Consider the following 6,054-nt stretch of genomic DNA (forward strand, 5'->3'; position numbering starts at 1 on the left):
ATGTAGGTGTTTCATGTGCATGTATGCTTATGTACCACATGTATGTAGTCCCTGGAGAGGCCAGAGGAGGGCACTAGATCCTGTAGAACTGGAGTTACACATGGCTGTGAGTCATAATATAGGTGCTGGGAATCAAACTCTAGTCCTCTGGAAGAGCAGCCAGTGCTCTTAACCACACAGTCCTCTTGCTATCTCCCCCCCCCCCATATTTTTAATATATACCTACTTCCAAACAATTACAAGAGAGGCCAACATAGTAACTATTTTAGTTTATTAATTTAAATAAGAGCAAGAGAGAGAAATGTTTGCCTGGAGTTTAATCAATCAGGAATGTATACTCAGGGCTACTAGCTGTCCCATCAACAAGGGTATAAATGCCGAAGGACAGGGTGTTAGACACATCATGGTTATAATACACGGTTCATTCTAAAGCTAGAAGGCCAGGGCACATGATGCTGTAGCCCAAGTGTAAACAAGAACGCCTCATTCTATATTTGTGCATCTGTTCCAGCTGAAACTTCAGAGATGAATGGGACAGAGAACTGAGAGAGAACGCTCAGATGAGGGAGCAGCTGGGCACTCGAGACCTTCTGAAACCCAGCAGTGTTAGATCGGGCTTCCTACATGAGGGAGGGAGAAGAAATTCAGCAAAGACCCTGTCTTGGGTCCTGTCTTTTGTTCCTTCTACCTAAGCCTTTCCAGGATTTACTATCTCCTAGGAACTGTGATATATCAAGGCAATGGTGCTGATATAACCAGCCTGTGAAGTGAGCTGCTGCAGTGTAGTAACAAGTGGAAACCAGAGGCGGCGCAATGGAAAATATTATGTAAATGTGAAAGTTGTTAGTCATTAGGGAAATGCAAATTTTAACTTCAGCAAGAGACCACTTTATATTCGCCAGGTTGGCCTTAATCAAAAAAAGTGGAAAATAACAAATGTTGGCAAGGATATAGAGACATTGGAAGCCTCGTGCATTCGCTGGTGGGAATGTGAAATGGCACAGCAGCTGTGGAGTCAGCTGTGGAAACGGTTGGCGCTTCCTCTGAAGTTAAACGGAGAATTACCATATTACCCTGCAGTCCCACTTCAAAGCGTGCGGTCAAGAGAAATGAAAACAACAGGTGTTCAAACACCTTTTTGTTGACCCAAAAATGACATCACAGAACTTTTTAAATTCAAAAACTTTTATGTATACAATTAAAAATATATACATGTCTATGCTCAAAGACTTTGTGATGTAGATTGGGAGACAAAATGAATGTGCTATAATAAGACATTTGTGGGCCAGAGAGATGGCTTAGTGGATAAAAGGCACTTGCTGCCAAGCTTTACCACCAGAGTTCAATCCCCAGGACCCACAGGATAGAATGAGAGAATTAAATCCCACAGTCATCCTCTGGCCTTCATACACACACACACACACACACCAGTGTGGCTGGCACATGTGTGCCTACTCTCCTACACACACACTAAATAAACTTCTTTTAAAAATTCTGAGCCAGGTGGTGGTGGTGCAAGCCTTTAATCCCAGCACGTGGGAGGCAGAGGCAGGCAGATTTCTGAGTTGAAGGCCAGCCTGGTCTACAGAGTGAGTGCCAGGACAGCCAGGGCTACACAGAGAAACCCTGTCTCGGAAAAAAAACAAAACAAAAAAACAAAATTCTTGGAGCTGGAGGTATAGTGAGTGACAAAAGGCTTGCCTGGCATGCATGGAGACTTAGGTTCCATCCCCAGCAACTGAAAGACGATGAGGAGGACAAGGAGGAGGAGGGAGGGAGACGGAAGGAAGAAGAAATATATATGAAAGAAATCTTGGGCTGTGTAAGTAGCCATCTCCCCTTACATCTATACCTGCCACGGGCACCCAGGCACACACTTAATGCTGTCCTCTGCAAATGCCCCAGTCTCTCTTGATTGTCACTTCAATCTTTCCCTTTTAATCAGAACGATTTTCTCCCCTGCTTTCAATGCTTCTAGGCAAGCACTTAGTGAAAATGCTTAATGATGCAGAGATGCTGTGCTTAACTTTGAGACTACACCACGTGATCACTACAGCAGCCAGGACCTTTACCTTCCCACCAGTAATGTACACTGACCGGTGCTGTTATTGTCTGGGTTTGTTCCTCTGCTACCACCTGTATGAAACAATGTAACAGATCCCAGGTGTTATCTTGTGGTTTGGATTTGCATTTCCCTAATGACTAACCTCTGTTACTTTTTAATCTACCTATCTTGGTGCTCCATCAACTGACTCCACTCTCCTTATACTGCAGCAAACATCTTCATAGCATAATTACTAAGAGGAAATGAATTTTTATTGTCAGATCTGGTTAGAGTTCCCCTGTGCCACTGAAGACTTTCTGAGCCTGACCCAGCCTTCCCAGGCAAAGGCAAGGGTGAAGGGTGTGTCTGTGAAAGCTCCCTGGAGACTCTAATACAAAGTTACAACTGAAAGCCTCCAGGGTTAGGCCCTGCTATTCAGACTAGTCAGATCAGGAGTGTTATCTCCTGTACCTTATTAGAATCCGTTTTTCTGACCCATCTTCCCAAAGTTTTGTAGACAAAATTTCTCAGAGGTCAGAAATCTGTATTTTTTTTTTCTTTTTTTGGTTTTTGGATTTGGTTTTTTTGAGACAGGGTTTCTCTGTATAGCCCTGGCTGTCCCGGAGCTCACTCTGTAAACCAGGCTGGCCTCCAACTCAGAAATCAACCTGCTTCTACCTCCCTGAGTGCTGGGATTACAGGCGTGTACCACCACCGCCCGGCTAGGAATCTGTATTTTCAAACAAATACCCGTGGATGATCCCTATGACAGGACCAGTTTGGTAAATTAAAGATGGTTACGCAAAGCAGAATAAACGGAAGATGGTTTGAGCTAGATACTGTGGTTTGCAGGTTATGTTCTCCCTAGCTACCTCATATAAGTTTCCAGTCTCTCACTCACTGCAGGAATGTAGTCCTATTAGCTCCCGACCAGCACCCTTATTCCGAGACTGCCAATCCTTAACTCTTTGCAGTCTGCAAAGTTTAGAATTCATTAATGTGAAGCTCAGAAAGTATGAGCTGACCCTGCCTGGTTCGTGCTTGGTTTTGGATCTTCATTTTTTTTGTGTGTGTGAAATCAGAACAATCCGACTCTGTGAGGGAATTTTCCAAATGCAATGTTGCCATTCATTAATCCAGAATATTGGAGAAAGGTGCTCATGTCTCCTCCCCACCCCCCATTAGAGATGTGGCTCAGAAATTAATACAGGCACTAACTCAAGGCTATGTATTTAACATGTGGCTAAGCATGATTCAACCCATGGAATTTTAGAGCTGCAGCACATTCTATCCTGCCACACTGTTTTGGTGACACTGGATGGTTATATGCATGGGGGAGGGGAAGCTAAGTGGCCCTCTCATCTGGCACCTGTACTCACACGTGCACTCCAGTCACACGTTCAATGCTGTCTTCTCCAAATGCCTGTTATAATTCACTGGATGATTGTGCCCACTGTTATTACCCAGCTACGCTCAACAGAATGCTGTGAAATACCTTGAACTCTTCTGCTTGAAGAAATACCAGCATGGGTGTCAAGGAAGGTTTGGGAACTGAGGGTTCAATTAGAGAGAAGCCAAGGAGTTCTGAGAGCTGGGAACAGATGGCCATAACCCCCATACCACCGGCATCCCTACATCCTCTTCGAACTGAATGAAGCCGGAAGGGAAGGGGACGTCACCTCAGCTCCAGGCGGCAGGAAAGAAGTGACCTCTGGGAGGGTGGCAGTGGGGAGGGTTTACATCAAGGGGAAAAATGGGAGGGGGGCACACGCTCTCAGAAAAACAAAAGTCAGGAAAATTTCCAGCCATGCTGGACTAGTCTTGTGACTGTGGCATGCTGGCGAGGGGCTCTGGAACTTTAGGATGCATCAAGACAGTTCCCAAAGCTTGTCTTAAAGAAGTTCTGAGTGGTCAGCAGCTGTACCTGAAGGAAGGCCATGGAGTTTGGAGAACCACGGGACAGAAGAATGAATGAACTGTGAATTAAAGCAAGTGCCAAGCGAGACGGGAAAAGGGCTACCCCAAGATGCCTTCCCCACCACCCACTACAGCTGGCAACCGTCTGTAACTCCAACTCCACTTTTCTTCTGCCCTCCATGTGAAGACACCGGCACACACATTCACATAATCTTTAATAAAAAAATAACACTTTAAACCGGGCGGTGGTTTCTAAACTCTGTCTCGAAAAAAACAAATCCAAAAAACCAAAAAAAAAAAACCACTTTAATTTTAAAAAGACTTTATAACTTAATGTTTTATTATTAGTTGCATGTGGGCAGCAGGTACACACACGCAGAGGTCAGAGGACAACTCTGTAAGATCAGTTCTTTCCTTCCACCTTTACATGGGTCCTAGAAGTTGAACCTCACCAGGCTTATACAGCAAGTGCCTTTTAAGGCCAGATGAGGAGTGTGTTAGCTCTTTGGGCACATGGAGGTCTGTGTCATACAAAGGATCATAAGCTCAGAGGTCCACAGTATCTTCCTGACACTCGTGGCTGTGTCTTGCCTGGCATATCTAGCTGGCTGGCTTGCTACCTGCTGCTAATTCCTGTCTTTTCATCTGTGACCTTTGCCCCCCACATCCGTGTTTCTCACTTCACAAACTGCAGCTATTTCTGCCCTCAGCACAGAAGGGATGAGATGTCTTCCTCTTCCCAAGGTTACAGCTGGCCGGCCTGGAAGGAAACGTGCTTCCCCCTAGGCGTCCTTGCTGTTTAACTCTAGGAATCAGCATAACATCAGTCACACTGCCTAGGCCAGTCTCCTATCTCCCATCACACTATCAAGGCCAGTCTCTGATCTATCTCCCATCAGTCATTCGCCACATTTACTGAGTACCTACTGTGTGCCAGGTGGCAGAGGTACAGAAGTGATCAAAACATGAAGGTCATAACTCTGACCCAGTGATCCTGGCACTTTAGGATATCCCAGAATAATGTCTTCTGTGCTTACAGACTTAAAGAAATATTTGTAATACCCAAAGCTAATGAAGGACTGACTCATAGCCAAAATATATGAACTCCTTAAAAAAAAAAAAAAGGTCAAAATGCCCAATGGAAAGTTGATTAATACTTAAAAACTATCCAAATGGCAAAGAAATGTGTAGGAAAGGTGCTTAATCTCATTAGCTATTGGGGCAATACAAACTGAAGCCACAGGAAACGCCACTGTACATCCACTAGAATGGTGGATGTTTTGTTTGGTTTTTGTTTTGTTTTGTTTTTTTGAGTCAGGGTTTCATCATGGTAGCCTTGACAGGCCTGGAACTCACTATGGGGACCATGCTGGCCTTGAACCCATAGAGAAGAACCTCTCTCTGCCTGGGTCTTAAGTGCTAGTACTGAACGGCTATTAACTTTAATCTTTTCAGATTGGTGGCACCAGTGTTCATAAGGTTATGAAACAATAAGGCATTCCTAGTATGAACATAAATTAGAAAAAAGCACATCAGAAAATTATTTAGTAGTATTTCCTGAAACTAAACATTTGCCTGGCCTATCTATGATCCCGCCCTGTTCTAATGTACCAGTGTGTAAATTCAGGCTGGGTGGCACCTGCTTTTTATCCCAATGTTTAAGAGGCAGAGGCAGAAACAGAAGCAGAGGTAGGCAGATCTCTGGGAGTTTGAGGCAGCCTGGTCTGCAGAGTGAATTCTAGGACAACCAGGACTACACAGAGAGACTATGTTTCAAAAACAAAAAGATGCCATAGTAGATCAGTCAAATAACAACACCTGGAAACAATTGGAATCTGCATCAACAGATGCAAATTGCCCTGTGCTTGATTAGAGACATTATACTGCAATGAAGATGAATTAACAAATGGTACCACATGTGATGCATGCGTGACAGAAAGCACAGAATCGTACCTCCTCAGTGGTTCTGTTAGAGAAAGTCTGAATGCTGACAGACAAAATAAACATTGCCAGACAGAGATTACCCTAGGGAAGAGGGATTCTGGGGCAGCAGTAATGACTGAATTCTTCCTTGTAGTGGTGGGCTACATGAG

This window comes from Apodemus sylvaticus, chromosome 12 (assembly GCF_947179515.1).
Source record: "Apodemus sylvaticus chromosome 12, mApoSyl1.1, whole genome shotgun sequence".
Lineage (NCBI taxonomy): Eukaryota > Metazoa > Chordata > Mammalia > Rodentia > Muridae > Apodemus > Apodemus sylvaticus.